Consider the following 25,853-nt stretch of genomic DNA (forward strand, 5'->3'; position numbering starts at 1 on the left):
AAAGCGTACATTCATTGACACATATTGAACAAAAAATAATTTATTGTGCAACTCGTAGAATGTGAATGATATTTTTCCTTTGAGTATATGCATTTTTGCCTATACTAACCTTTAACATTGCATAGACTAACAGAAAATAAATCATAATTCAATCTTGTTCTAATAACATAGTCCCTTGTAGTAGTTCCTCAAGCTTTCATTAGTGCCCCCCCAGGAATCTATCAGCCTATTCGTTTTTAAAAGTTTGTTCAATGTTACTATCCATTAATGTGTCTGAATAACATACGCTTGATGAAGAGATAGGATGATGTATTCAACCAATAAGAAGCGATTCTGCAAAAATTTTCCGATGATGGTAATGTAATATGTAAATACAAAATTCAATTAATCGATATGGCCGAAATGAATCAAGAAGTACAGAATAAAATAAACACAGTATACAGTACGGAATTAAACTTTGTGTCAACGAAGTTATCGAACAAGACTTTAAAGCGCAAATTAGGCGAAGTAATAGTATACTGGATGTTTTGTGTCATTTTGGGCTCTTTGAGCTGAAGATATCAGATCTCCAACATACTCCAGTCCCCTCATATGCTTTCGGAAGACAATATCAAAATTTCGGAAATACGTGGTGAAGGGAATTCAGAAAATGGAGATATTTATGGCTAGTTTCATGATCAAATTTAAAGTCCCTTCAAGCTTAAAGGATCCTTTAGTGTCAGTTTTAGTAGAACTGAAGGAAGATTTGAAATTAAAGGGACAATAAATTTGATTATGAAACTGGTCGTGAGATTTTTCATATGAAAATATTCTAATAATACTGTAACAGTCTATTCACTTCTTTGAAAGCAGTCGGTTGGCCTTGGAAATTTGACCCATTCCACACTGTTTAGTAGAAATATGTGAGGTTATGACGCTGGCCAAAACATATTTGGGTTTCAAATCAGTGACTTGTTTTCTGTTCTCTCAGTACATATCTGATAGTAATTCTCACTGTGTTCATTTACTTCGAAGAAACAATAAAGTCGAAAATATGTGATTAACATAATTAACTGATTGCAGAGACTCTTTATCTTTGCATGGGGAGTACAAGAGATTAATTTATAAATACATATACAGGTTGTTCCAGGGTTATTGGGAATACATTTGGAAAAGGCCCAGTACCTCAAAATAAGACGAAAAAATTTCTTGGAGCCATCCGTGGAAACGCTCCATTGAAGAGTTAAATTGCTTCGAAGATGAAGAATTTATTATAAATTTATCCAATTTTTTCAAAGTAGGGCCAAGGTGAACAAGTGGAATGGTGTTTTTCAATTAGAGATACCTCAGAACTCAATTCATCACCAACATAGCTTCGGAGTGGTCAAATCAGCAACCCTTTTTTATTTTCCAGAATAAGTTATCATTCAGGATCATCAAAAAAATAATTTATTGAAATGACGACTTCAAAATATCGGTTCTTCTATTTGAATGGGCAGATTGCAATAAATAAGAATCAGTTTCTGATATTTTTTCTTTGCTTTTTGCAAGGACTTTCGGCAGTTTTGCAGCGTAAGAATATAGGAGTGGGTAAATGGGTTGCGGGTTGCGCAGTCTCGACGTTAATGACAGAGCGTGTGTGCTAACTCCGTTCTAGTCAAAAAATTTTTCCATGGCCAACCGACTACTTCTGCAAAACTAAAAGTGAATGGAAAATGTATACCTGCTCAATATGAGAATTTTCAACTGATTTCTAGATATTTGCGCGCAAAATTTTATTACATCTATTAGAATAGTACAAACAAGGTTGGCCGAGATATCTCTTGTTTTTTTCTACGAGTAGACTTCGGTCAAATCACAATTCTGCTTTTATTTCCACATTTTTTTTTCGGGAGAAATTCTGTGTTTCGCAACTTAGCAATATTTATATGAAGCAAGTTAGGTTCAACCGTCTTAACATAAGTAAGCGTAGTATTTAAGATTCACTAGGAAATATAATATTGCCGGTTAACCTTTAAAAGAATCGTTTCTTTCTCTATCCCTTCATCTGCATGAACATCATTGAAATACCTGTAGATATTGCTTTCAAGTAAATTTGATAAATCATTCATACGTATTAAAAATCATTTCATCTCATCCCCATCCACCCCTAATTTACTAATTTTTGTTGCGTATTGGTGGCTGGTATGAGCTGTAATCTTAGAAATATGCTTTAAATAACGCTTATTTCTGAATGAAGATCACTTTCAGATATCTTGTAGCTTGATTAATGGATAACCAACATGCGTAATGAACCAGTAGGTAACCAACATTAGAGTTGACAAAAACTGTAGTGAGATTGATATTGAAATCAAAAAGATTCTTCATCGAGGTGGAATTCTACAAAAAAAATTCAACAATTTTCAATTTTATCTAAAATCAATTGCAAACTCCATAATTGAAATAGTTTTCGAATACAGGAAGAAATTTGATCAATTTCAATTTTCAACTTTCTATCAAAAATCGATCCAGTAGATGTAAGATGAAATTTGCGGTTTGAAAATACAAATTGATCAAGTTCGTCAGTCAAATCCAGGCCACGGTCATCTAGTAGCAAAGGCTACTTGAGGTTAGTTGATGTTTGAATGTGGTTTCTTTCATTTTATAAATACAATTAGCAAATTACAAGACGATTTATTGAATGTACAAACACGGCTACTTTGAGCATTCTTATAGAATTTCTGCTTTCACGATTTGCTTTTCGAGATGAGTATTGCCTAATATAATAGCTGTCGTTTCCTTCCTCTCCCATTCCATCCACACACATCACACAAGGTCACAATATTCATTCATGAGTTATTCAGTGAGAATTTAGATTTATCAACGACATGATTTATTTTCTGAAATAACGAAGGAAAAGTATATTCGGTTGCACTGATCACACCGTTACAAAATATACCTTTATATAAATTACATATTACAATATCCTTATCCACCCATGTATGTTCTCCTTACGGCAGCGACATCACCTCAAGATGATGACGAATCTTTGGATCCTGATGGTTTCCACGAGTATAGATTTGTAGAATACTCCGCGAACATTCATACCGAAAAAACAAATTTGGGCGAACCCCAGAGTTCTCCGAAATATAATAAATCTGAGGAGAAAGATAATTTCGATCCGGCCGTCAAAATTCAACCGCGCAAACGACTGGCGTCAACTGAAGACTTGGAAAACGAATTTTTCCACGAAGATGATCTGAATTCTTCTGAAGAAACGTTGGCCAGCCAATCATATCCGATCGACAAGGATTCACGAAAATATCCGACTGAAGAAAGTAGAGAGGAAGGGGGAGGAAAAGAAGAACAGGAACTGGAAGATTCGATACAATATATAACCATAAGAAAATCAACAAGAACTGATGAACTATCCGACCACAATAATTTTGAAATCCTGAAAAAGAAGCGGGTTGAAACACGAATCGAAGTAGTAAGCAGAAGAAAAGACGTTGAAAGCAAAGATAAACAAGAAACTATTGCAAATTTAGAAAGCTCTCCGCGGGTTCAATTGAACATTGGTATTCCTTCAGAATCTCAGGATATTGTTCTAGGGAAGAGCTCCATCTGTGAGGACTTAGGAAATGTAGTGACTGATTTCAAACGAACAGTTAAAGAAGAGAAGCAAACAGAACAAGAATATTCCTCGGTCGAAAGCGACGCATCTGAACTAACAGAAATTGACGAGAGAAGTGAGTATGACATACACCGAAGTGAAATAATCAACATAAAAGATAACGAAATCCTATACGAAAAGGAGGAGAGCACGTCTCATCAAGTATCCGATACAGGAATATCGGTGACAAAAGACACGTTCTCAGATAACGAAACCCTAACAGCTAATCCACATCGTGATATATTCGGATCTACCGGATTCGTGTCCGATACAAAAGGTGTACTCACCGAAGATCATGAGTCAACAGACGCAGGACTCAGTCCCATACAGTCCGACGATCAATTGATAATAGAAGCGAGTATCAATTATGCGGATGCTACAACAAGCCCCATCGATTTCCGAGACAAATCCATATCTCATCACGTCGAAACGTCCGAAGCAGGCACATTGACTGATCCAGTGGAAACCAAAGATGCATCCAGTAGTCCAATGAATAACGAAGACAAAATGTATCTCAACCTTTCGGAAAAATTCAAAGGAGAGGATATCATCCTCGTTCAACGAAGAGGATCAGGGGATGTGAAATTGAAGGTGAAATTATTAGAAGAACAAGCTAATTCTGTGTCATCCAACGATTTCAAAAAGAAAAGACGCGACATTGTAGACTCCGAAGATGAGATATCGAGTATGAAAGATGAGGAAATTTTCATTAGAGGTTCAACTGAAACTTTGGCCCAATTGGACGATGATTATAAGACTTGGATAAAGGATGAAGATATATCAGAACACACAGCGAATAACAGTTTTTCACAGTCACCTAGCCGCAAGAAAGTTGATCAAAAGATTGCAGAACTGCAGAAGAAATTCGTCAGTTCTCATGACGAAAGAGAATCCCCGGGAAGGAGAATATCGAAAATATCAGTTCAAAGCGAAAAACTCAAAATTTCAGAACAACGGTCCCCGACTAGAAAAATTGAATATATTTCTAACGAAGTCCACACTCATTCTCGAAATATACACGAACCTCTGAAAGAAATAGAGCAGGAAGTAGATGAAATCCTGACTGTACAACAAAAAAGGGAACTTTTCGAGAACTTGGCTAAATCCCAAACAAGTTCAGAAAAAATTCATCCAATACAAATGAAAAAAACACCGGAGGTTAAACCCGAAATACCTGTGGAAGAGGATAAACAAAAAACCAGTAACCGCAAATTCATCTACACATCAACGCAACCTTTCCATTCCAAGGAAATAAAAACTGAACCTATTCTGGATCAAGAGAGAAGATTAACGGCATTGGAACAGCAAATTGAACAATATGCACCTAAAAAAACTGAAAAGCTCACTGAGGAAGTAGAAATTCCAGAAATCCCAATCGAAAATCAAGTAATGGTCCAGGAGCCTGAATGTATAAAAGAAAAACATTCTCCAAAAATGCCATTGAAATTAACCACATTACATGTTCGTAAAGAGACTCACACCACTCACGAGGTACAAACCAAAACAAAGATCGATGAAGATGCACCTAGTCCCTCATCAGATCCCATTCACGCACAATTGATGAAAAACGTGTTGCATATACATGAGAGTGTAGTTGAGCACATGTCTGAAAAACCTTTAGAAGTAATTGAGGAACCGTGCAAAAAAGAGCACTACTGCCATCCGACAGTGCTCGAATCTTCATCTGAAAAGAAAACTTATGATCACAGATTAGAATATAACGACGTTGACATTCGCAAGTACATGTCCGAAGTACTCGAAATATCGGAGCAGATTAAAGCTGATGTAAAAGAACTAAAACCAGATTTGACGCCTACTCCAGAAGGACAAGCACTTAGTCTCTTTCCTGTGGATGATATAGAGAATAGAACAAGATCACATGATAAAATTGCAGGTATAGAAATGCTGACAGAAGAAGAATTACCTGAAACGGGGCGGGTTGAAATTAAAAAAGTATTAGAAGGAATAACTTCAGTAGAACCGGGTTTTTCTGAGCAACAACAAATTGGAAAAGAAACAATTAAGGCAGAAAAACCTACTGTGGATAAAACGGAAATAGGAAAAAAACCTATCGACAAATCACCCTCTCTCGTGACAGAACATATTCCAACGGTCGAAGACAAATCAATCGACGAAGCTGAAAAAATAAAGATTAGGAGAATAACTGAACATGAAACGGAGATGGACACGAAATCTCTTCAGAAATCTCTCTCTCTGGTGAAAGAACACATTCCACCGGTCGAAGACAAACCAATGAGTCCAATCGATCAAGATGAGACTATTACGCCTCGAAAACCTATTGAAGATAGAACAGAAAAAGAATCGGAACCAGTTGAGAGATCTCCCTCTCCTGTGAAAGAACATATTCCAACACTTGAAGGGAAAACAATCAGTCCAATCGATAAAGCTGAAAAAATTACGCCGGTCAAACCTACTGAAGATAAAACAAAAAAAGAATCGAAGCCAGTTGAGGAATCTCCCTCATCTGTGATAGAACATATTGCAACACTTGAAGGAAAACCAATCAGTCCAATTGATGAAGCTGAAATAATTACGCCGATCAAACCTATTGAAGATAAAACAGAAAAAGAATCGATAACAGTCGAGAAATCTCCCTCTCCTGTAAAAGTACATATTCAAACACTTGAAGAGAAACCAATCAGTCCAATCGATAAAGCTGAAATAATTACGCCGATCAAACCTATTGAAGATAAAACAGAAAAAGAATCTAAACCAGTTGAGAAATCTCCCTCTCCTGTGAAAGAACATATTCCAACACTTGAAGAGAAACCAATCAGTCCAATCGATAAGGCTGACACAATTTCGCCGGTCAAACCTATTGAGGATAAAACAGAAAATAAATCGAAACCAGTTGAGAAATCTCCCTCTCTCGTGAAGGAACATATACTATCTTTTGAACAAAAACAAATAAGTCAAATCGATAAGGCAAAGATTATTATTTCGGGCAAACCAATTATGGATAAAACAGAAAAAGAATCGAAACCAGTTGAGAAATCTCCCTCTCCTGTGAAAGAACATATTCGAACACTTGAAGAGAAACCAATAAGTCCAATCTATAAAACGGAAACAATCACGCCGGGAAAACCTATTGAGGATAAAACAGAAATAAAATCGAAACCAGTTGAGAAATCTCCCTCTCCTGTGAAAGAACATATTCCAACACTTGAAAAGAAACCGATCAGTCCAATCGATAAAAGTGAAATAATTACGCCTGTCAAACCTATTGAGGATAAAACAGAAAAAGAATCGAAACCAGTTGAGAAATCTCCCTCTCCTGTGAAAGAACATATTCCAACACTTGAAAAGAAACCGATCAGTCCAATCGATAAAACTGAAGTAATAACGCCGGTCAAACCTATTGAGGATAAAACAGAAAAAGAATCGAAACCAGTTGAGAAATCTCCCTCTCCTGTGAAAGAACATATTCCAACACTTGAAAAGAAACCGATCAGTCCAATCGATAAAACTGAAATAATTACGCCGGTCAAACCTATTGAGGATAAAACAGAAAAAGAATCGAAACCAGTTGAGGAATCTCCCTCTCCTGTGAAAGAACATATTCCAACACTTGAAAAGAAACCGATTAGTCCAATCGATAAAACTGAAATAATAACGCCGGTCAAACCTATTGAGGATAAAACAGAAAAAGAATCGAAACCAGTTGAGAAATCTCCCTCTCCTGTGAAAGAACATATTCCAACACTTGAAAAGAAACCGATCAGTCCAATCGATAAAACTGAAATAATTACGCCGGTCAAACCTATTGAGGATAAAACAGAAAAAGAATCGAAACCAGTTGAGAAATCTCCCTCTCCTGTGAAAGAACATATTCCAACACTTGAAAAGAAACCGATTAGTCCAATCGATAAAACTGAAATAATAACGCCGGTCAAACCTATTGAGGATAAAACAGAAAAAGAATCGAAACCAGTTGAGAAATCTCCCTCTCCTGTGAAAGAACATATTCCAACACTTGAAGAGAAACCATTAAGTCCAATCGATAAAGCGGAAATAATTACGCTGGGAAAACCTATCGAAGATAAAACAGAAAAAGTATCGAAACCAGTTGAGAAATCTCCCTCTCCTGTGAAAGAACATATTCCAACACTTGAAGAGAAACCATTAAGTCCAATCGATAAAGCGGAAATAATTACGCTGGGAAAACCTATCGAAGATAAAACAGAAAAAGTATCGAAACCAGTTGAGAAATCTCCCTCTCCTGTGAAGGAACATATTCCAACACTTGAAGACAAACCATTCAGTCCAATCGATAAAGAGGAAATAATTACGCCGGGCAAACCTGCTGAGGGAAAAACAGAAAAAGAATCGAAACCAGTTGAGAAATCTCCCTCTCCTGTGAAGGAACATATTCCAACACTTGAAGAGAAATCATTCAGTCCAATCGATAAAGAGGAAATAATAACGCCGGGCAAACCTGTTGAGGGAAAAACAGAAAAAGAATCGAAACCAGTAGAGAAATCTCTCTCTCCTGTGAAAGAACATATTCCAACACTTGAAGAGAAAACATTAAGTCCAATCGATAAAGCGGAAATAATTACGCCGGGCAAACCTATTGAGGATGAAACAGAAAAAGTATCGAAACCAGTTGAGAAATCTCCCTCTCCTGTGAAAGAACATATTCCAACACTTGAAGAGAAACCATTAAGTCCAATCGATAAAGAGGAAATAATTACGCCGGGCAAACCTGTTGAGGGAAAAACAGAAAAAGAATCGAAACCAGTTGAGAAATCTCCCTCTCCTGTGAAGGAACATATTCCAACACTTGAAGAGAAATCATTCAGTCCAATCGATAAAGAGGAAATAATAACGCCGGGAAAACCTGTTGAGGGAAAAACAGAAAAAGAATCGAAACCAGTAGAGAAATCTCTCTCTCCTGTGAAAGAACATATTCCAACACTTGAAGAGAAAACATTAAGTCCAATCGATAAAGCGGAAATAATTACGCCGGGCAAACCTATTGAGGATGAAACAGAAAAAGTATCGAAACCAGTTGAGAAATCTCCCTCTCCTGTGAAAGAACATATTCCAACACTTGAAGAGAAACCATTAAGTCCAATCGATAAAGCGGAAATAATTACGCTGGGAAAACCTATCGAAGATAAAACAGAAAAAGTATCGAAACCAGTTGAGAAATCTCCCTCTCCTGTGAAAGAACATATTCCAACACTTGAAGAGAAACCATTAAGTCCAATCGATAAAGCGGAAATAATTACGCTGGGAAAACCTATCGAAGATAAAACAGAAAAAGTATCGAAACCAGTTGAGAAATCTCCCTCTCCTGTGAAGGAACATATTCCAACACTTGAAGACAAACCATTAAGTCCAATCGATAAAGCGGAAATAATTACGCTGCGAAAACCTATCGAAGATAAAACAGAAAAAGTATCGAAACCAGTTGAGAAATCTCCCTCTCCTGTGAAGGAACATATTCCAACACTTGAAGACAAACCATTCAGTCCAATCGATAAAGAGGAAATAATAACGCCGGGCAAACCTGTTGAGGGAAAAACAGAAAAAGAATCGAAACCAGTAGAGAAATCTCTCTCTCCTGTGAAAGAACATATTCCAACACTTGAAGAGAAAACATTAAGTCCAATCGATAAAGCGGAAATAATTACGCCGGGCAAACCTATTGAGGATGAAACAGAAAAAGTATCGAAACCAGTTGAGAAATCTCCCTCTCCTGTGAAAGAACATATTCCAACACTTGAAGAGAAACCATTAAGTCCAATCGATAAAGCGGAAATAATTACGCTGGGAAAACCTATCGAAGATAAAACAGAAAAAGTATCGAAACCAGTTGAGAAATCTCCCTCTCCTGTGAAAGAACATATTCCAACACTTGAAGAGAAACCATTAAGTCCAATCGATAAAGCGGAAATAATTACGCTGGGAAAACCTATCGAAGATAAAACAGAAAAAGTATCGAAACCAGTTGAGAAATCTCCCTCTCCTGTGAAGGAACATATTCCAACACTTGAAGACAAACCATTAAGTCCAATCGATAAAGCGGAAATAATTACGCTGCGAAAACCTATCGAAGATAAAACAGAAAAAGTATCGAAACCAGTTGAGAAATCTCCCTCTCCTGTGAAGGAACATATTCCAACACTTGAAGACAAACCATTCAGTCCAATCGATAAAGAGGAAATAATAACGCCGGGCAAACCTGTTGAGGGAAAAACAGAAAAAGAATCGAAACCAGTAGAGAAATCTCTCTCTCCTGTGAAAGAACATATTCCAACACTTGAAGAGAAACCATTAAGTCCAATCGATAAAGCGGAAATAATTACGCCGGGCAAACCTATTGAGGATGAAACAGAAAAAGTATCGAAACCAGTTGAGAAATCTCCCTCTCCTGTGAAAGAACATATTCCAACACTTGAAGAGAAACCATTAAGTCCAATCGATAAAGCGGAAATAATTACGCCGGGCAAACCTATTGAGGATGAAACAGAAAAAGTATCGAAACCAGTTGAGAAATCTCCCTCTCCTGTGAAAGAACATATTCCAACACTTGAAGAGAAACCATTAAGTCCAATCGATAAAGCGGAAATAATTACGCTGGGAAAACCTATCGAAGAGAAAACAGAAAAAGTATCGAAACCAGTTGAGAAATCTCCCTCTCCTGTGAAGGAACATATTCCAACACTTGAAGACAAACCATTCAGTCCAATCGATAAAGAGGAAATAATAACGCCGGGCAAACCTGTTGAGGGAAAAACAGAAAAAGAATCGAAACCAGTAGAGAAATCTCTCTCTCCTGTGAAAGAACATATTCCAACACTTGAAGAGAAACCATTAAGTCCTATCGATAAAGCGGAAATAATTACGCTGGGAAAACCTATCGAAGATAAAACAGAAAAAGTATCGAAACCAGTTGAGAAATCTCCCTCTCCTGTGAAGGAACATATTCCAACACTTGAAGACAAACCATTCAGTCCAATCGATAAAGAGGAAATAATAACGCCGGGCAAACCTGTTGAGGGAAAAACAGAAAAAGAATCGAAACCAGTAGAGAAATCTCTCTCTCCTGTGAAAGAACATATTCCAACACTTGAAGAGAAACCATTAAGTCCTATCGATAAAGCGGAAATAATTACGCTGGGAAAACCTATCGAAGATAAAACAGAAAAAGTATCGAAACCAGTTGAGAAATCTCCCTCTCCTGTGAAAGAACATATTCCAACACTTGAAGAGAAAACATTAAGTCCACTCGATAAAGCGGAAATAATTACGCCGGGCAAACCTATTGAGGATAAGAGAGAAAAAGTATCGAAACCAGTTGAGAAATCTCCCTCTCCTGTGAAAGAACATATTCCAACACTTGAAGAGAAAACATTAAGTCCAATCGATAAAGCGGAAATAATTACGCCGGGCAAACCTATTGAGGATAAGAGAGAAAAAGTATCGAAACCAGTTGAGAAATCTCCCTCTCCTGTGAAAAAACATATTCCAACACTTGAAGAGAAACCATTAAGTCCAATCGATAAAGAGGAAATAATTACGCCGGGCAAACCTATTGAGGATAAGAGAGAAAAAGTATCGAAACCAGTTGAGAAATCTCCCTCTCCTGTGAAAGAACATATTCCAACACTTGAAGAGAAACCATTAAGTCCAATCGATAAAGAGGAAATAATTACGCTGGGAAAACCTATTGAAAATAAAACAGAAAAAGAATCGAAACGAGTTGAGAAATCTCCCTCTCCTGTGAAAGAACATATTCCAACACTTGAAGAGAAAACATTAAGTCCAATCGATAAAGCGGAAATAATTACGCCGGGCAAAACTATCGAAGATAAAACAGAAAAAGTATCGAAACCAGTTGAGAAATCTCCCTCTCCTGTGAAAAAACATATTCCAACACTTGAAGAGAAACCATTAAGTCCAATCGATAAAGAGGATATAATTACGCCGGGCAAACCTATTGAGGATAAAACAGAAAAAGTATCGAAACCAGTTGAGAAATCTCCCTCTCCTGTGAAAGAATATATTCCAAAACTTGAAGAGAAACCATTAAGTCCAATCGATAAAGCGGAAATAATTACGCCGGGAAAACCTATTGAAGATAAAACAGAAAAAGAATCGAAACCAGTTGAGAAATCTCCCTCTTCTGTGAAAGAACATATTCCAACACTTGAAAAGAAACCGATCAGTCCAATCGATAAAACTGAAATAATAACGCCGGTCAAACCTATTGAGGATAAAACAGAAAAAGAATCGAAACCAGTTGAGAAATCTCCCTCTCCTGTGAAAGAACATATTCCAACACTTGAAGAGAAACCATTAAGTCCAATCGATAAAGCGGAAATAATTACGCTGGGAAAACCTATCGAAGATAAAACAGAAAAAGTATCGAAACCAGTTGAGAAATCTCCCTCTCCTGTGAAAGAACATATTCCAACACTTGAAGAGAAACCATTAAGTCCAATCGATAAAGCGGAAATAATTACGCTGGGAAAACCTATCGAAGATAAAACAGAAAAAGTATCGAAACCAGTTGAGAAATCTCCCTCTCCTGTGAAGGAACATATTCCAACACTTGAAGACAAACCATTAAGTCCAATCGATAAAGCGGAAATAATTACGCTGGGAAAACCTATCGAAGATAAAACAGAAAAAGTATCGAAACCAGTTGAGAAATCTCCCTCTCCTGTGAAGGAACATATTCCAACACTTGAAGACAAACCATTCAGTCCAATCGATAAAGAGGAAATAATTACGCCGGGCAAACCTGTTGAGGGAAAAACAGAAAAAGAATCGAAACCAGTTGAGAAATCTCCCTCTCCTGTGAAGGAACATATTCCAACACTTGAAGAGAAATCATTCAGTCCAATCGATAAAGAGGAAATAATAACGCCGGGCAAACCTGTTGAGGGAAAAACAGAAAAAGAATCGAAACCAGTAGAGAAATCTCTCTCTCCTGTGAAAGAACATATTCCAACACTTGAAGAGAAAACATTAAGTCCAATCGATAAAGCGGAAATAATTACGCCGGGCAAACCTATTGAGGATGAAACAGAAAAAGTATCGAAACCAGTTGAGAAATCTCCCTCTCCTGTGAAAGAACATATTCCAACACTTGAAGAGAAACCATTAAGTCCAATCGATAAAGAGGAAATAATTACGCCGGGCAAACCTGTTGAGGGAAAAACAGAAAAAGAATCGAAACCAGTTGAGAAATCTCCCTCTCCTGTGAAGGAACATATTCCAACACTTGAAGAGAAATCATTCAGTCCAATCGATAAAGAGGAAATAATAACGCCGGGCAAACCTGTTGAGGGAAAAACAGAAAAAGAATCGAAACCAGTAGAGAAATCTCTCTCTCCTGTGAAAGAACATATTCCAACACTTGAAGAGAAAACATTAAGTCCAATCGATAAAGCGGAAATAATTACGCCGGGCAAACCTATTGAGGATGAAACAGAAAAAGTATCGAAACCAGTTGAGAAATCTCCCTCTCCTGTGAAAGAACATATTCCAACATTTGAAGAGAAACCATTAAGTCCAATCGATAAAGCGGAAATAATTACGCTGGGAAAACCTATCGAAGATAAAACAGAAAAAGTATCGAAACCAGTTGAGAAATCTCCCTCTCCTGTGAAAGAACATATTCCAACACTTGAAGAGAAACCATTAAGTCCAATCGATAAAGCGGAAATAATTACGCTGGGAAAACCTATCGAAGATAAAACAGAAAAAGTATCGAAACCAGTTGAGAAATCTCCCTCTCCTGTGAAGGAACATATTCCAACACTTGAAGACAAACCATTAAGTCCAATCGATAAAGCGGAAATAATTACGCCGGGCAAACCTATTGAGGATGAAACAGAAAAAGTATCGAAACCAGTTGAGAAATCTCCCTCTCCTGTGAAGGAACATATTCCAACACTTGAAGAGAAATCATTCAGTCCAATCGATAAAGAGGAAATAATAACGCCGGGCAAACCTGTTGAGGGAAAAACAGAAAAAGAATCGAAACCAGTAGAGAAATCTCTCTCTCCTGTGAAAGAACATATTCCAACACTTGAAGAGAAAACATTAAGTCCAATCGATAAAGCGGAAATAATTACGCCGGGCAAACCTATTGAGGATGAAACAGAAAAAGTATCGAAACCAGTTGAGAAATCTCCCTCTCCTGTGAAAGAACATATTCCAACATTTGAAGAGAAACCATTAAGTCCAATCGATAAAGCGGAAATAATTACGCTGGGAAAACCTATCGAAGATAAAACAGAAAAAGTATCGAAACCAGTTGAGAAATCTCCCTCTCCTGTGAAAGAACATATTCCAACACTTGAAGAGAAACCATTAAGTCCAATCGATAAAGCGGAAATAATTACGCTGGGAAAACCTATCGAAGATAAAACAGAAAAAGTATCGAAACCAGTTGAGAAATCTCCCTCTCCTGTGAAGGAACATATTCCAACACTTGAAGACAAACCATTCAGTCCAATCGATAAAGAGGAAATAATTACGCCGGGCAAACCTGTTGAGGGAAAAACAGAAAAAGAATCGAAAACAGTAGAGAAATCTCTCTCTCCTGTGAAAGAACATATTCCAACACTTGAAGAGAAAACATTAAGTCCAATCGATAAAGCGGAAATAATTACGCCGGGCAAACCTATTGAGGATGAAACAGAAAAAGTATCGAAACCAGTTGAGAAATCTCCCTCTCCTGTGAAAGAACATATTCCAACACTTGAAGAGAAACCATTAAGTCCAATCGATAAAGCGGAAATAATTACGCTGGGAAAACCTATCGAAGATAAAACAGAAAAAGTATCGAAACCAGTTGAGAAATCTCCCTCTCCTGTGAAAGAACATATTCCAACACTTGAAGAGAAACCATTAAGTCCAATCGATAAAGCGGAAATAATTACGCCGGGCAAACCTATTGAGGATAAGAGAGAAAAAGTATCGAAACCAGTTGAGAAATCTCCCTCTCCTGTGAAAGAACATATTCCAACACTTGAAGAGAAAACATTAAGTCCAATCGATAAAGCGGAAATAATTACGCCGGGCAAACCTATTGAGGATAAGAGAGAAAAAGTATCGAAAACAGTTGAGAAATCTCCCTCTCCTGTGAAAGAACATATTCCAACACTTGAAGAGAAACCATTAAGTCCAATCGATAAAGAGGAAATAATTACGCTGGGAAAACCTATTGAAAATAAAACAGAAAAAGAATCGAAACGAGTTGAGAAATCTCCCTCTCCTGTGAAAGAACATATTCCAACACTTGAAGAGAAAACATTAAGTCCAATCGATAAAGAGGAAATAATTACGCTGGGAAAACCTATTGAAAATAAAACAGAAAAAGAATCGAAACGAGTTGAGAAATCTCCCTCTCCTGTGAAAGAACATATTCCAACACTTGAAGAGAAAACATTAAGTCCAATCGATAAAGCGGAAATAATTACGCCGGGCAAAACTATCGAAGATAAAACAGAAAAAGTATCGAAACCAGTTGAGAAATCTCCCTCTCCTGTGAAAAAACATATTCCAACACTTGAAGAGAAACCATTAAGTCCAATCGATAAAGCGGAAATAATTACGCCGGGCAAACCTATTGAGGATAAGAGAGAAAAAGTATCGAAACCAGTTGAGACATCTCCCTCTCCTGTGAAAGAACATATTCCAACACTTGAAGAGAAACCATTAAGTCCAATCGATAGAGCGGAAATAATTACGCCGGGCAAACCTATTGAGGATAAAACAGAAAAAGTATCGAAACCAGTTGAGAAATCTCCCTCTCCTGTGAAAGAACATATTCCAACACTTGAAGAGAAACCATTAAGTCCAATCGATAAAGCGAAAATAATTACACTGGGAAAACCGATCGAAGATAAAACAGAAAAAGTATCGAAACCAGTTGAGAAATCTCCCTCTCCTGTGAAAGAACATATTCCAACACTTGAAGAGAAACCATTAAGTCCAATCGATAAAGCGGAAATAATTACGCTGGGAAAACCGATCGAAGATAAAACAGAAAAAGTATCGAAACCAGTTGAGAAATCTCCCTCTCCTGTGAATGAACATATTCCAACACTTGAAGAGGAAACATTAAGTCCAATCGATAAAGCGGAAATAATTACGCCGGGAAAACCTATTGAAAATAAAACAGAAAAAGTATCGAAACCAGTTGAGAAATCTCCCTCTCCTGTGAAAGAACATATTCCAACACTTGAAGAGAAACCATTAAGTCCAATCGATAAAGCGGAAATAATTACGCCGGGCAAACCTATTGAAGATAAAACAGAAAAAGTATCGAAACCAGTTGAGAAATCTCCCTCTCCTGTGAAAGAACATATTCCAACACTTGAAGAGAAACCGTTAAGTCCAATCGATAGAGCGGAAATAATTATGCCGGGAAAACCTTTTGAGGATAAAACAGAAAAAGTATCGAAACCAGTTGAGAAATCTCCCTCTCCTGTGAAAGAACATATTCCAACACTTGAAGAGAAACCATTAAGTCCAATCGATAAAGCGGAAATAATTACGCTGGGAAAACCTATTGAGGATAAAACAGAAAAAGTATCGAAACCAGTTGAGAAATCTCCCTCTCCTGTGAAAGAACATATTCCAACACTTGAAGAGAAACCATTAAGTCCAATCGATAAAGCGGAAATAATTACGCTGGGAAAACCTATCGAAGATAAAACAGAAAAAGTATCGAAACCAGTTGAGAAATCTCCCTCTCCTGTGAAAGAACATATTCCAACACTTGAAGAGAAAACATTAAGTCCAATCGATAAAGCGGAAATAATTACGCCGGGCAAACCTATTGAGGATGAAACAGAAAAAGTATCGAAACCAGTTGAGAAATCTCCCTCTCCTGTGAAAGAACATATTCCAACACTTGAAGAGAAACCATTAAGTCCAATCGATAAAGCAGAAATAATTACGCCGGGAAAACCTATTGAAGATAAAACAGAAAAAGAATCGAAACCAGTTGAGAAATCTCCCTCTCCTGTGAAAGAACATATTCCAACACTTGAAGAGAAACCATTAAGTCCAATCGATAAAGAGGAAATAATTACGCCGGGCAAACCTATTGAGGATAAAACAGAAAAAGTATCGAAACCAGTTGAGAAATCTCCCTCTCCTGTGAAAGAACATATTCCAACACTTGAAGAGAAACCATTAAGTCCAATCGATAAAGCGGAAATAATTACGCCGGGCAAACCTATTGAAGATAAAACAGAAAAAGTATCGAAACCAGTTGAGAAATCTCCCTCTCCTGTGAAGGAACATATTCCAACACTTGAAGAGAAACCATTAAGTCCAATCGATAGAGCGGAAATAATTACGCCGGGAAAACCTTTTGAGGATAAAACAGAAAAAGTATCGAAACCAGTTGAGAAATCTCCCTCTCCTGTGAAAGAACATATTCCAACACTTGAAGAGAAACCATTAAGTCCAATCGATAAAGCGGAAATAATTACGCTGGGAAAACCTATCGAAGATAAAACAGAAAAAGTATCGAAACCAGTTGAGAAATCTCCCTCTCCTGTGAAAGAACATATTCCAACACTTGAAGAGAAACCATTAAGTCCAATCGATAAAGCGGAAATAATTACGCCAGGCAAACCTATTGAGGATAAAACAGAAAAAGTATCGAAACCAGTTGAGAAATCTCCCTATCCTGTGAAAGAACATATTCCAACACTTGAAGAGAAACCATTAAGTCCAATCGATAAAGCTGAAACAATAACGCTGGTAAAACCTATTGAGGATAAAATAGAAAAAGTATCGAAACCAGTTGAGAAATCTCCCTCTCCAGTGAAAGAACATATTCCAACACTTGAAGAGAAACCATCAAGTCTAATCGATAAAGCGGAAATAATTACGCCGGTAAAACCTATTGAGGGAAAAACAGAAAAAGAATCGAAACCAGTTGAGAAATCTCCCTCTCCTGTGAAAGAACATATTCCAACACTTGAAGAGAAACCATTAAGTCCAATCGATAAAGCTGAAACAATAACGCTGGTAAAACCTATTGAGGATAAAATAGAAAAAGTATCGAAACCAGTTGAGAAATCTCCCTCTCCTGGGGAACATATTCCAACACTTGAAGAGAAACCATTAAGTCCAATCGATAGAGCGGAAATAATTACGCCAGGAAAACCTATTGAGGATAAAACAGAAAAAGTATCGAAACCAGTTGAGAAATCTCCCTCTCCTGTGAAAGAACATATTCCAACACTTGAAGAGAAAACATTAAGTCCAATCGATAAAGCGGAAATAATTACGCTGGTAAAACCCATCGAAGATAAAACAGAAAAAGTATCGGAACCAGTTGAGAAATCTCCCTCTCCTGGGGAACATATTCCATCACTTGAAGAGAAACCATTAAGTCCAATCGATAAAGCGGAAATAATTACGCCAGGCAAACCTATTAAGGATAAAACAGAAAAAGTATCGAAACCAGTTGAGAAATCTCCCTCTCCTGTGAAAGAACATATTCCAACACTTGAAGAGGAACCATTAAGTCCAATCGATAGAGCGGAAATAATAACGCCGGGAAAACCTATTGAGGATAAAACAGAAAAAGTATCGAAACCAGTTGACAAATCTCCCTCTCCAGTGAAAGAACCTATTCCAACACTTGAAGAGAAACCATTAAGTCCAATCGATAAAGAGGAAATAATTACGCCGGGCAAACCTATTGAGGATAAAACAGGAAAAGTATCGAAACCAGTTGAGAAATCTCCCTCTCCTGTGAAAGAACATATTCCAACACTTGAAGAGAAACCATTGAGTCCAATCGATAAAGCGGAAAAAATTAGGCCGGGCAAACCTATTGAAGATAAAACAGAAAAAGTATCGAAACCAGTTGAGAAATCTCCCTCTCCTGTGAAGGAACATATTCCAACACTTGAAGAGAAACCATTAAGTCCAATCGATAGAGCGGAAATAATTACGCCGGGAAAACCTATTGAGGATAAAACAGAAAGAATATCGAAACCAGTTGAGAAATCTCCCTCTCCTGTGAAAGAACATATTCCACCACTTGAAGAGAAACCATTAAGTCCAATCGATAAAGAGGAAATAATTACGCCGGGCAAACCTATTGAGGATAAAACAGAAAAAGTATCGAAACCAGTTGAGAAATCTCCCTCTCCTGTGAAAGAACATATTCCAACACTTGAAGAGAAACCATTAAGTCCAATCGATAAAGCCGAAATAATTACGCCGGGCAAACCTATTGAAGATAAAACAGAAAAAGTATCGAAACCAGTTGAGAAATCTCCCTCTCCTGTGAAGGAACATATTCCAACACTTGAAGAGAAACCATTACGTCCAATCGATAGAGCGGAAATAATTACGCCGGGAAAACCTTTTGAGGATAAAACAGAAAAAGTATCGAAACCAGTTGAGAAATCTCCCTCTCCTGTGAAAGAACATATTCCAACACTTGAAGAGAAACCATTAAGTCCAATCGATAAAGCGGAAATAATTACGCTGGGAAAACCTATCGAAGATAAAACAGAAAAAGTATCGAAACCAGTTGAGAAATCTCCCTTTCCTGTGAAAGAACATATTCCAACACTTGAAGAGAAACCATTAAGTCCAATCGATAAAGCGGAAATAATTACGCCAGGCAAACCTATTGAGGATAAAACAGAAAAAGTATCGAAACCAGTTGAGAAATCTCCCTCTCCTGTGAAAGAACATATTCCAACACTTGAAGAGAAACCATTAAGTCCAATCGATAAAGCTGAAACAATAACGCTGGTAAAACCTATTGAGGATAAAATAGAAAAAGTATCGAAACCAGTTGAGAAATCTCCCTCTCCAGTGAAAGAACATATTCCAACACTTGAAGAGAAACCATCAAGTCCAATCGATAAAGCGGAAATAATTACGCCGGTAAAACCTATTGAGGATAAAACAGAAAAAGTATCGAAACCAGTTGAGAAATCTCCCTCCCCTGTGAAAGAACATATTCCAACACTTGAAGAGAAACCATTAAGTCCAATCGATAAAGCGGAAATAATTACGCTGGGAAAACCTATCGAAAAAAAAACAGAAAAAGTATCGAAACCAGTTGAGAAATCTCCCTCTCCTAGGGAACATATTCCAACACTTGAAGAGAAACCATTAAGTCCAATCGATAGAGCGGAAATAATTACGCCAGGAAAACCTATTGAGGATAAAACAGAAAAAGTATCGAAACCAGTTGAGAAATCTCCCTCTCCTGTGAAAGAACATATGCCAACACTTGAAGAGAAACCATTAAGTCCAATCGATAAAGGGGAAATAATTACGCTGGTAAAACCCATCGAAGATAAAACAGAAAAAGTATCGGAACCAGTTGAGAAATCTCCCTCTCCTGGGGAACATATTCCATCACTTGAAGAGAAACCATTAAGTCCAATCGATAGAGCGGAAATAATAACTCCGGGAAAACCTATTGAGGATAAAACAGAAAAAGTATCGAAACCAGTTGAGAAATCTCCCTCTCCTGGGGAACATATTCCAACACTTGAAGTGAAACCATTAAGTCCAATCGATAGAGCGGAAATAATTACGCCGGGAAAACCTATTGAGGATAAAACAGAAAAAGTATCGAAACCAGTTGAGAAATCTCCCTCTCCTGTGAAAGAACATATTCCAACACTTGAAGAGAAACCATTAAGTCCAATCGATAAAGCGGAAATAATTACGCTGGGAAAACCTATCGAAGATAAAACAGAAAAAGTATCGAAACCAGTTGAGAAATCTCCCTCTCCTGTGAAAGAACATATTCCAACACTTGAAGAGAAACCATTAAGTCCAATCGATAAAGCGGAAATAATTACGCCAGGCAAACCTATTGAGGAAAAAACAGAAAAAGTATCGAAACCAGTTGAGAAATTTCCCTCTCCTGTGAAAGAACATATTCCAACACTTGAAGAGAAACCATTAAGTCCAATCGATAAAGCTGAAATAATTACGCCGGGAAAACCTATTGAGGATAAAACAGAAAAAATATCGAAACCAGTTGAGAAATCTCCCTCCCCTGTGAAAGAACATATTCCAACACTTGAAGAGAAACCATTAAGTCCAATCGATAAAGCGGAAATAATTACGCCGGGAAAACCTACTGAGGATAAAACAGAAAAAGTATCGAAACCAGTTGAGAAATCTCCCTCTCCTGTGAAAGAACATATTCCAACACTTGAAGAGAAACCATTAAGTCCAATCGATAAAGCTGAAATAATTACGCCGGGAAAACCTATTGAGGATAAAACAGAAAAAATATCGAAACCAGTTGAGAAATCTCCCTCTCCTGTGAAAGAACATATTCCAACACTTGAAGAGAAACCATTAAGTCCAATCGATAAAGCGGAAATAATTACGCCGGGAAAACCTACTGAGGATAAAACAGAAAAAGTATCGAAACCAGTTGAGAAATTTCCCTCTCCTGTGAAAGAACATATTCCAACACTTGAAGAGAAACCATTAAGTCCAATCGATAAAGCTGAAATAATTACGCCGGGAAAACCTATTGAGGATAAAACAGAAAAAATATCGAAACCAGTTGAGAAATCTCCCTCCCCTGTGAAAGAACATATTCCAACACTTGAAGAGAAACCATTAAGTCCAATCGATAAAGCGGAAATAATTACGCCGGGAAAACCTACTGAGGATAAAACAGAAAAAGTATCGAAACCAGTTGAGAAATCTCCCTCTCCTGTGAAAGAACATATTCCAACACTTGAAGAGAAACCATTAAGTCCAATCGATAAAGCGGAAATAATTACGCCGGGAAAACCTACTGAGGATAAAACAGAAAAAGTATCGAAACCAGTTGAGAAATCTCCCTCCCCTGTGAAAGAACATATTCCAACACTTGAAGAGAAACCATTAAGTCCAATCGATAAAGCGGAAATAATTACGCCGGGAAAACCTATTGAGGATAAAACAGAAAAAGTATCGAAACCAGTTGAGAAATCTCCCTCTCCTGTGAAAGAACATATTCCAACACTTGAAGAGAAACCATTAAGTCCAATCGATAAAGGGGAAATAATTACGCTGGTAAAACCCATCGAAGATAAAACAGAAAAAGTATCGGAACCAGTTGAGAAATCTCCCTCTCCTGGGGAACATATTCCATCACTTGAAGAGAAACCATTAAGTCCAATCGATAGAGCGGAAATAATAACTCCGGGAAAACCTATTGAGGATAAAACAGAAAAAGTATCGAAACCAGTTGAGAAATCTCCCTCTCCTGGGGAACATATTCCAACACTTGAAGTGAAACCATTAAGTCCAATCGATAGAGCGGAAATAATTACGCCGGGAAAACCTATTGAGGATAAAACAGAAAAAGTATCGAAACCAGTTGAGAAATCTCCCTCTCCTGTGAAAGAACATATTCCAACACTTGAAGAGAAACCATTAAGTCCAATCGATAAAGCGGAAATAATTACGCTGGGAAAACCTATCGAAGATAAAACAGAAAAAGTATCGAAACCAGTTGAGAAATCTCCCTCTCCTGTGAAAGAACATATTCCAACACTTGAAGAGAAACCATTAAGTCCAATCGATAAAGCGGAAATAATTACGCCAGGCAAACCTATTGAGGAAAAAACAGAAAAAGTATCGAAACCAGTTGAGAAATTTCCCTCTCCTGTGAAAGAACATATTCCAACACTTGAAGAGAAACCATTAAGTCCAATCGATAAAGCTGAAATAATTACGCCGGGAAAACCTATTGAGGATAAAACAGAAAAAATATCGAAACCAGTTGAGAAATCTCCCTCCCCTGTGAAAGAACATATTCCAACACTTGAAGAGAAACCATTAAGTCCAATCGATAAAGCGGAAATAATTACGCCGGGAAAACCTACTGAGGATAAAACAGAAAAAGTATCGAAACCAGTTGAGAAATCTCCCTCTCCTGTGAAAGAACATATTCCAACACTTGAAGAGAAACCATTAAGTCCAATCGATAAAGCTGAAATAATTACGCCGGGAAAACCTATTGAGGATAAAACAGAAAAAATATCGAAACCAGTTGAGAAATCTCCCTCCCCTGTGAAAGAACATATTCCAACACTTGAAGAGAAACCATTAAGTCCAATCGATAAAGCGGAAATAATTACGCCGGGAAAACCTACTGAGGATAAAACAGAAAAAGTATCGAAACCAGTTGAGAAATTTCCCTCTCCTGTGAAAGAACATATTCCAACACTTGAAGAGAAACCATTAAGTCCAATCGATAAAGCTGAAATAATTACGCCGGGAAAACCTATTGAGGATAAAACAGAAAAAATATCGAAACCAGTTGAGAAATCTCCCTCCCCTGTGAAAGAACATATTCCAACACTTGAAGAGAAACCATTAAGTCCAATCGATAAAGCGGAAATAATTACGCCGGGAAAACCTACTGAGGATAAAACAGAAAAAGTATCGAAACCAGTTGAGAAATCTCCCTCCCCTGTGAAAGAACATATTCCAACACTTGAAGAGAAACCATTAAGTCCAATCGATAAAGCGGAAATAATTACGCCGGGAAAACCTACTGAGGATAAAACAGAAAAAGTATCGAAACCAGTTGAGAAATCTCCCTCCCCTGTGAAAGAACATATTCCAACACTTGAAGAGAAACCATTAAGTCCAATCGATAAAGTGGAAATAATTACGCCGGGAAAACCTATTGAGGATAAAACAGAAAAAGTATCGAAACCAGTTGAGAAATCTCCCTCTCCAGTGAAAGAACATATTCCAACACTTGAAGAGAAACCATTAAGTCCAATCGATAAAGCGGAAATAATTACGCCGGGAAAACCTATTGAGGATAAAACAGAAAAAGTATCGAAACCAGTTGAGAAATCTCCCTCTCCTGTGAAAGAACATATTCCAACACTTGAAGAGAAACCATTAAGTCCAATCGATAAAGGGGAAATAATTACGCTGGTAAAACCCATCGAAGATAAAACAGAAAAAGTATCGGAACCAGTTGAGAAATCTCCCTCTCCTGGGGAACATATTCCATCACTTGAAGAGAAACCATTAAGTCCAATCGATAGAGCGGAAATAATAACTCCGGGAAAACCTATTGAGGATAAAACAGAAAAAGTATCGAAACCAGTTGAGAAATCTCCCTCTCCTGGGGAACATATTCCAACACTTGAAGTGAAACCATTAAGTCCAATCGATAGAGCGGAAATAATTACGCCGGGAAAACCTATTGAGGATAAAACAGAAAAAGTATCGAAACCAGTTGAGAAATCTCCCTCTCCTGTGAAAGAACATATTCCAACACTTGAAGAGAAACCATTAAGTCCAATCGATAAAGCGGAAATAATTACGCTGGGAAAACCTATCGAAGATAAAACAGAAAAAGTATCGAAACCAGTTGAGAAATCTCCCTCTCCTAGGGAACATATTCCAACACTTGAAGAGAAACCATTAAGTCCAATCGATAGAGCGGAAATAATTACGCCAGGAAAACCTATTGAGGATAAAACAGAAAAAGTATCGAAACCAGTTGAGAAATCTCCCTCTCCAGTGAAAGAACATATTCCAACACTTGAAGAGAAACCATTAAGTCCAATCGATAAAGCGGAAATAATTACGCCGGGAAAACCTATTGAGGATAAAACAGAAAAAGTATCGAAACCAGTTGAGAAATCTCCCTCTCCTGTGAAAGAACATATTCCAACACTTGAAGAGAAACCATTAAGTCCAATCGATAAAGCGGAAATAATTACGCTGGGAAAACCTATCGAAGATAAAACAGAAAAAGTATCGAAACCAGTTGAGAAATCTCCCTCTCCTAGGGAACATATTCCAACACTTGAAGAGAAACCATTAAGTCCAATCGATAGAGCGGAAATAATTACGCTGGGAAAACCTATCGAAAAAAAAACAGAAAAAGTATCGAAACCAGTTGAGAAATCTCCCTCTCCTAGGGAACATATTCCAACACTTGAAGAGAAACCATTAAGTCCAATCGATAGAGCGGAAATAATTACGCCAGGAAAACCTATTGAGGATAAAACAGAAAAAGTATCGAAACCAGTTGAGAAATCTCCCTCTCCTGTGAAAGAACATATTCCAACACTTGAAGAGAAACCATTAAGTCCAATCGATAAAGGGGAAATAATTACGCTGGTAAAACCCATCGAAGATAAAACAGAAAAAGTATCGGAACCAGTTGAGAAATCTCCCTCTCCTGGGGAACATATTCCATCACTTGAAGAGAAACCATTAAGTCCAATCGATAGAGCGGAAATAATAACTCCGGGAAAACCTATTGAGGATAAAACAGAAAAAGTATCGAAACCAGTTGAGAAATCTCCCTCTCCTGTGAAAGAACATATTCCAACACTTGAAGTGAAACCATTAAGTCCAATCGATAGAGCGGAAATAATTACGCCGGGAAAACCTATTGAGGATAAAACAGAAAAAGTATCGAAACCAGTTGAGAAATCTCCCTCTCCTGTGAAAGAACATATTCCAACACTTGAAGAGAAACCATTAAGTCCAATCGATAAAGCGGAAATAATTACGCTGGGAAAACCTATCGAAGATAAAACAGAAAAAGTATCGAAACCAGTTGAGAAATCTCCCTCTCCTGTGAAAGAACATATTCCAACACTTGAAGAGAAACCATTAAGTCCAATCGATAAAGCGGAAATAATTACGCCAGGCAAACCTATTGAGGAAAAAACAGAAAAAGTATCGAAACCAGTTGAGAAATTTCCCTCTCCTGTGAAAGAACATATTCCAACACTTGAAGAGAAACCATTAAGTCCAATCGATAAAGCGGAAATAATTACGCCGGGAAAACCTATTGAGGATAAAACAGAAAAAATATCGAAACCAGTTGAGAAATCTCCCTCCCCTGTGAAAGAACATATTCCAACACTTGAAGAGAAACCATTAAGTCCAATCGATAAAGCGGAAATAATTACGCCGGGAAAACCTACTGAGGATAAAACAGAAAAAGTATCGAAACCAGTTGAGAAATCTCCCTCTCCTGTGAAAGAACATATTCCAACACTTGAAGAGAAACCATTAAGTCCAATCGATAAAGCTGAAATAATTACGCCGGGAAAACCTATTGAGGATAAAACAGAAAAAATATCGAAACCAGTTGAGAAATCTCCCTCCCCTGTGAAAGAACATATTCCAACACTTGAAGAGAAACCATTAAGTCCAATCGATAAAGCGGAAATAA

At 37.5% G+C, this 25,853-nt stretch overlaps 1 protein-coding gene across 6 annotated transcripts in view; it reads left to right on the forward strand.

The window, feature by feature from the left end:
- LOC123309797 (ankyrin-3-like) overlaps window positions 1-25,853 on the forward strand; it is a 224,506-nt gene that overhangs the window by 126,185 nt on the left and 72,468 nt on the right. The gene's annotated exons all lie outside the window — the stretch shown is intronic.

This window comes from Coccinella septempunctata, chromosome 1 (genome assembly GCF_907165205.1).
Source record: "Coccinella septempunctata chromosome 1, icCocSept1.1, whole genome shotgun sequence".
Lineage (NCBI taxonomy): Eukaryota > Metazoa > Arthropoda > Insecta > Coleoptera > Coccinellidae > Coccinella > Coccinella septempunctata.